This window comes from Coregonus clupeaformis, chromosome 33, assembly GCF_020615455.1.
Source record: "Coregonus clupeaformis isolate EN_2021a chromosome 33, ASM2061545v1, whole genome shotgun sequence".
In the NCBI taxonomy this organism is placed as follows: Eukaryota; Metazoa; Chordata; class Actinopteri; order Salmoniformes; family Salmonidae; genus Coregonus; species Coregonus clupeaformis.
The window spans coordinates 2,696,839-2,704,100 of NC_059224.1; positions in this window are offsets into that span (position 1 = coordinate 2,696,839).

Consider the following 7,262-nt stretch of genomic DNA (forward strand, 5'->3'; position numbering starts at 1 on the left):
CATCACCACCACCACCCTAGAGGAAGACATCACCACCACCCCCCTAGAGGAAGACATCACCACCACCCCCCTAGAGGAAGACATCACCACCACCCCCTAGAGGAAGACATCACCACCACCCCCCTAGAGGAAGACATCACCACCACCCCCCTAGAGGAAGACATCACCACCACCCCCCTAGAGGAAGACATCACCACCACCCCCCTAGAGGAAGACATCACCACCACCCCCCTAGAGGAAGACATCACCACCAGTAGTCTACCACCAGTAGTCTCCCACCAGTAGTCTACCACCAGTAGTCTCCCACCAGTAGTCTACCACCAGTAGTCTCCCACCAGTAGTCTACCACCAGTAGTCTGCCACCAGTAGTCTCCCACCAGTAGTCTCCCACCAGTAGTCTACCACCAGTAGTCTACCACCAGTAGTCTACCACCAGTAGTCTACCACCAGTAGTCTCCCACCAGTAGTCTACCACCAGTAGTCTCCCACCAGTAGTCTACCACCAGTAGTCTCCCACCAGTAGTCTCCCACCAGTAGTCTCCCACCAGTAGTCTACCACCAGTAGTCTACCACCAGTAGTCTACCACCAGTAGTCTGCCACATTTAGTCTACACCAGTAGTTTGGTGAGAAAGCCGCTGGAACAGACTGTCTTGTATTTTATTTGAAGGGTTATAGATTCCTTTTGTCCAGCATGTTGATTAAAGCCTTTGTGAAGAACAAAGGATAACAGGAAACATGTAATCAATAATTGTTAGATACTGTACTGCTGCATTCATTTCAGAACAACATTTAGGCCTAGTCTATTTAAGGGATTTTTGTACCATGATGTTTAGCATGAGTTGGATTAGAAATACAGAAGCCAAACAAACTCATAATATCTAAAAGTGTAATCAGAAGCCAAACAAACTGATAATATCTAAAAGTGTCATCAGAAGCCAAACAAACTCATAATATCTAAAAGTGTCATCAGAAGCCAAACAGTCAAATCTTACATTTGATCTGAGCTTGAGAAAAACTAATTATATTTTGAACGAGTAACAATTGAGAAGCATCTCAAATGTGGATGCGTCTCAAATGGTACCCTATTGGCTCTGGTCAAAAGTAGTGCACTATATAGGGAATATGGTGCCATTTGTGACACATCTCCCCAGTCTCATGCTTTTGTCGATCCTGATCAAAAACATGCTATATAGGGGCGGACTGGGACCACTAGGGGTGGACTGGGACCACTAGGGACGGACTGGGACCACTAGGGGTGGACTGGGACCACTAGGGGCGGACTGGGACCACTAGGGACGGACTGGGACCACTAGGGATGGACTGGGACCACTAGGGACGGACTGGGACCACTAGGGGTGGACTGGGACCACTAGGGATGGACTGGGACCACTAGGGACGGACTGTGACCACTAGGGGTGGACTGGGACCACTAGGGATGGACTGGGACCACTAGGGGTGGACTGGGACCACCAGGGGTGGACTGGGACCACTAGGGACGGACTGGGACCACTAGGGACGGACTGGGACCACTAGGGGTGGACTGGGACCACTAGGGACGGACTGGGACCACCAGGGATGAACTGGGACCACCAGGGGCGGACTGGGACCACTAGGGGTGGACTGGGACCACTAGGGATGGACTGGGACCACTAGGGGTGGACTGGGACCACCAGGGGTGGACTGGGACCACTAGGGACGTACTGGGACCACCAGGGGCGGACTGGGACCACCAGGGGTGGACTGGGACCACTAGGGGCGGACTGGGACCACCAGGGGTGGACTGGGACCACTAGGGGTGGACTGGGACCACTAAGGACGGACTGTGACCACCAGGGACGGACTGTGACCACCAGGGACGGACTGGGACCACCAGTGGCGGACTAGGACCACCAGTGGCGGACTAGGACCAGAAATCGGCCCTGGAATTTCTAACACACTGGTCTGTTTTCCCCCTTGAAGCCATCATTATTAGCGCAAAAACACCCATTTAGATAGGCACACTAGGCTAAAGCTGGACCAGCCCACCGCTGAACACCAACTTGCTCCTGTGTTGTCATGGTGAAGTGGATGGACGTGGGCGGTCCCATTCAGCACAAAATGATGACACTCATAAACCCTTGTTAATGCGTCTGAAACGTCTGAAGGCGTCTGAATGCGTCTGAATGCGTCTGAAGGCGTCTGAATGCGTCTGAAGCCGTCTGAATGCGTCTGAATGCGTCTGAAGGCGTCTGAATGCGTCTGAAGGCGTCTGAATGCGTCTGAAGGCCACCATCGGCTGAAATGATAAACCACATCCTAATTCCACATGGAAGACATCGCCTACCTGTTGTTGACAGTTATGTAGCCTCAAAACAGACAAGGTTAAGGAAGCTGTTGACATCTGTTCTTGTTCGAGAGGACAGTGTGGGTACAGATATGAAGTATAGTCATGGGTACGCTCAAAATGGCCACTGGTCGACCCACCACTGCCCCAGTGACTTGAGTTGGAATGTCCATTCTAGGGATTCTTACTTATATGGTGTGACTGGCACACAAGCGAACTATAAGAGTATAAAATATACTTATTTCCATATGCTGTATTTTTTTAAATGTTAAAAACTTGTGTAATATGTCGATTTTAGTTATTTGAAATTATTAGGTTCTGGTCAAAATATTATCAGGGTTTCTTGGAGTCAAATCATTTAATCTGAGTCTCATCAATAATTAGGATGCTCATTTGTTTTTGCGTTGATTATGGTAGCTGTGTATAGATTGTGTATAGAACTTGGAATTGTAAATTAATTTTCTTACAGCAGCAATTGGTTTTATTTTATTTTTAGATTGGATACAGTCGGTTTGTGTTACCCACCACGGGCACACAGTGGAAATAATAACAGTACTGTAACATTATAGACCTGGGGTGTGTCCCAAAATGGCACCCTATTCCCTATATAGTGCACTACTTTTGACCAGAGCCCTATGACACCCTGTTCAAAAGTAGTGCACTATATAGGAGATAGGGTGCCATTTTGGGATGTATCTCTAATGTCACTGCACATCAGATATATGTGTCACTTGAAAATATATGACTTGTTGAGCTTGGTTCGATTAGTGTTACAGGTCCCGTGTAGCTCAGTTGGTAGAGCATGGCGCTTGCAACGCCAGGGTTGTGGGTTCATTTCCCACGGGGGGCAGTATGAAAAATGTATGCACTCACTTAACTGTAAGTCGCTCTGGATAAGAGCATCTGCTAAAATTACTAAAATATAAAATGTAATTTGTTAAGGTTGAATGACACACAGTACTCGTCCCAAATGTTTCCCTATATAGTGCGCAAGGTTTGACCAGAACTCAATGGGCCCTAGTCAAAAGTAGTGCACTACATAGGGAATAGGGTGCCATTTGGGATGTAGTCACACTTGACCTACTCCCTCTACTCCTCATTCCCCACTATTAAGAAAGCAGACATACAGGATCTGAAATATCTATTTTCACTGCAATAGCATCATGGTCAACGTCTCTTCTCATATTCTTTGGATTTATTGTCAAGAACATGGCTGCAACACATTGACACACACACACACACACACACAGGGAGTCATGATGAGGTGTGTGTGTTTAATCAAAAACAACAATTTTCTTATCTTAGTAGATTTAGTTTATTTAATGTCAACCCCCCCCCAAAACAAATTGGAAATAGGTTTCTTTCAGTTTTCCCTTTCAAGTCCAAGGTCGTATATTTTCAAGTCCAAGGTCGTACAGTACAAGTCCAAGGTCGAACAGTAAGTTGAAGTTGAATGATGGGGTTTTCTCTGCTCTACTATTCTGGGCACGTCCGTTATTTTTCCAATCTGGAGGAAATGCTTGTGTTACCGTGTGTGTGTGTGTGTGTGTGTGTGTGTGTGTTTGCATGGTGAGTGTGTGTGTGTGTGTGTGTGTGTGTTTGCATGGTGAGTGTGTGTGTGTGTGTGTGTGTGTGTGTGTGTGTGTGTGTGTGTGTGTGTGTGTGTGTGTGTGTGTGTGTGTGTGTGTGTGTGTGTGTGTGCATGGTGTGTGTATGATGTTGTGTGTGTGTGTGTGTGTGTGTGTGTGTGTGAACACTCGGAAATTGGGTTTTAGATGAGAAGCCACAGCACAGCAAACAGCAGAATAAACCAATATTTTCCAGCAACAGGTTGACAATAACTCATTTTGTATTTAATGTAATCCCAACCCTAATTTTGTATTTAATGTAATCTCAGCCATCATTTTGTATTTAATGTAATCTCAATCATCATTTTGTATTTAATGTAATCCCAACCCTAATTTTGTATTTAATGTAATCCCAACCCTAATTTTGTATTTAATGTAATCTCAGCCATCATTTTGTATTTAATGTAATCCCAACCCTAATTTTGTATTTAATGTAATCTCAGCCATCATTTTGTATTTAATGTAATCTCAATCATCATTTTGTATTTAATGTAATCCCAACCCTAATTTTGTATTTAATGTAATCTCAGCCATCATTTTGTATTTAATGTAATCTCAATCATCATTTTGTATTTAATGTAATCCCAACCCTAATTTTGTATTAAATGTAATCTCAGCCATCATTTTGTATTTAATGTAATCTCAATCATCATTTTGTATTTAATGTAATCCCAACTATAATTTTGTATTAAATGTAATCTCAGCCATCATTTTGTATTTAATGTAATCTCAATCATCATTTTGTATTTAATGTAATCCCAACTATAATTTTGTATTTAATGTAATCTCAGCCATCATTTTGTATTTAATGTAATCCCAACCCTCATTTTGTATTAAATTTAATCCCAACCCATCATTTTGTATTTAATGTAATCCCAACCCTCATTTTGTATTAAATTTAATCCCATCCCATCATTTTGTATTTAATGTAATCCCAACCCTCATTTTGTATTTAATGTAATCCCAACGATCATTTTGTATTTAATGTAATCTCAATCATCATTTTGTATTTAATGTAATCCCAACCATAATTTTGTATTTAATGTAAAATCAACCCATCATTTTGTATTTAACAACCAGGCAAAATGCCTGATCTTTATTCTTCAAGTAAATTCCCCAAAAAATATATTATCCTATAAGTGATCATACTGTTTTAAAAACATTTTCATTTAGAAAAGGGAGAATACAGTGAGGGAAAAATAGTATTTGATCCCCTGCTGATTTTGTACGTTTGCCCACTGACAAAGAAATGATCAGTCTATAATTTTAATGGTAGGTTTATTTGAACAGTGAGAGACAGAATAACAACAAAAAAAATCCAGAAAACGCATGTCAAAAATGTTATAAATTGATTTGCATTTGAATGAAGGAAATAAGTATTTGACCCCTCTGCAAAACATGATTTAGTACTTGGTGGCAAAACCCTTGTTGGCAATCAGGTTTGCACACATCTCAGGAGGGATTTTGTTCCACTCCTCTTTGCAGATCTTCTCCAAGTCATAAAGGTTTCGAGGCTGACGTTTGGCAACTCGAACCTTCAGCTCCCTCCACAGATTTTCTATGGGATTAAGGTCTGGAGACTGGCTAGGCCACTCCAGGACCTTAATGTCTTCTTCTTGAGCCACTCCTTTTTTGCCTTGGCCGTGTGTTTTGGGTCATTGTCATGCTGAAATACCCATCCACGACCCATTTTCAATGCCCTGGCTGAGGGAAGGAGGTTCTCACCCAAGATTTGACGGTACATGGCCCCGTCCATCGTCCCTTTGATGCGGTGAAGTTGTCCTGTCCCCTTAGCAGAAAAACACCCCCAAAGCATGTTTCCACCTCCATGTTTGATGGTGGGGATGGTGTTCTTGGGGTCATAGGCAGCATTCCTCCTCCTCCAAACACGGCGAGGTGAGTTGATGCCAAAGAGCTCGATTTTGGTCTCATCTGACCACAACACTTTCACCCAGTTCTCCTCTGAATCGTTCAGATGTTCATTGGCAAACTTCAGATGGCCCTGTATATGTATGTGCTTTCTTTAGCAGGGGGACCTTGTGGGCGCTGCAGGATTTCAGTCCTTCACGGCGTAGTGTGTTACCAATTGTTTTCTTGGTGACTATGGTCCCAGCTGCCTTGAGATCATTGACAAGATCCACCCGTGTAGTTCTGGGCTGATTCCTCACCGTTCTCATGATCATTGCAACTCCACGAGGTGAGATCTTGCATGGAGCCCCGGGCCGAGGGAGATTGACAGTTCTTTTGTGTTTCTTCCATTTGCGAATAATCGCACCAACTGTTGTCACCTTCTCACCAAGCTGCTTGGCGATGGTCTTGTAGCCCATTCCAGCCTTGTGTAGGTCTACAATCTTGTCCCTGACATCCTTGGAGAGCTCTTTGGTCTTGGCCATGGTGGAGAGTTTGGAATCTGATTGATTGATTGCTTCTGTGGACAGGTGTCTTTTATACAGGTAACAAACTGAGATTAGGAGCACTCCCTTTAAGAGTGTGCTCCTAATCTCAGCTCGTTACCTGTATAAAAGACACCTGGGAGCCAGAAATCTTTCTGATTGAGAGGGGGTCAAATACTTATTTCCCTCATTAAAATGCAAATCAATTTATAACATTTTTGACATGCGTTTTTCTGGTTTTTTGTTGTTGTTATTCTGTCTCTCACTGTTCAAATAAACCTACCATTAAAATTATAGACTAATCATTTCTTTGTCAGTGGGCAAACGTACAAAATCAGCAGGGGATCAAATACTTTTTTTCCTTCACTGTATATAAATTTGTGTCCAGTTTGTAATGAAGTTTATAGTTGTATCACTTATATCTATATACAGAGGAAGGTGCTTAATTTTGCTGCGATCTATGCAATAGTTGGATTTCCACGAGCAATGTTGTGATATTATTATTTGTGTCCTGCAGTTTTCCTGACAATGTAAAAAAATACTATTTGTACAGACTTTGAGAATGGTTTTTGTTTGATAAACATAATGCATAATAAAGGACTTTGTTCAAATATTAAACTTTGTCATTACTGTTCTTACAACAGGGATGTCGACTATGCACTATGCAGAAATCGCTCCACCATTTCCTGGTTTCTAAACTTAGAATAGTTCACCTAATTTCAGCAGGTAGCTTCGTGGGTAAGAGTGTTGTGCCAGTAACCGAAAGGTCGCTGGTTCTAATCCCCGAGCCGACTAGGTGAAATGCGCCCCGCCGTAACGTGCGCTTCACTGATTTTTACACTTGAAATGAGGAGCACATCGCCGCAACAGGAGTTCCGCCGGTTGGATATCTTCAAGTTGACACCTGGTTGCGTTAA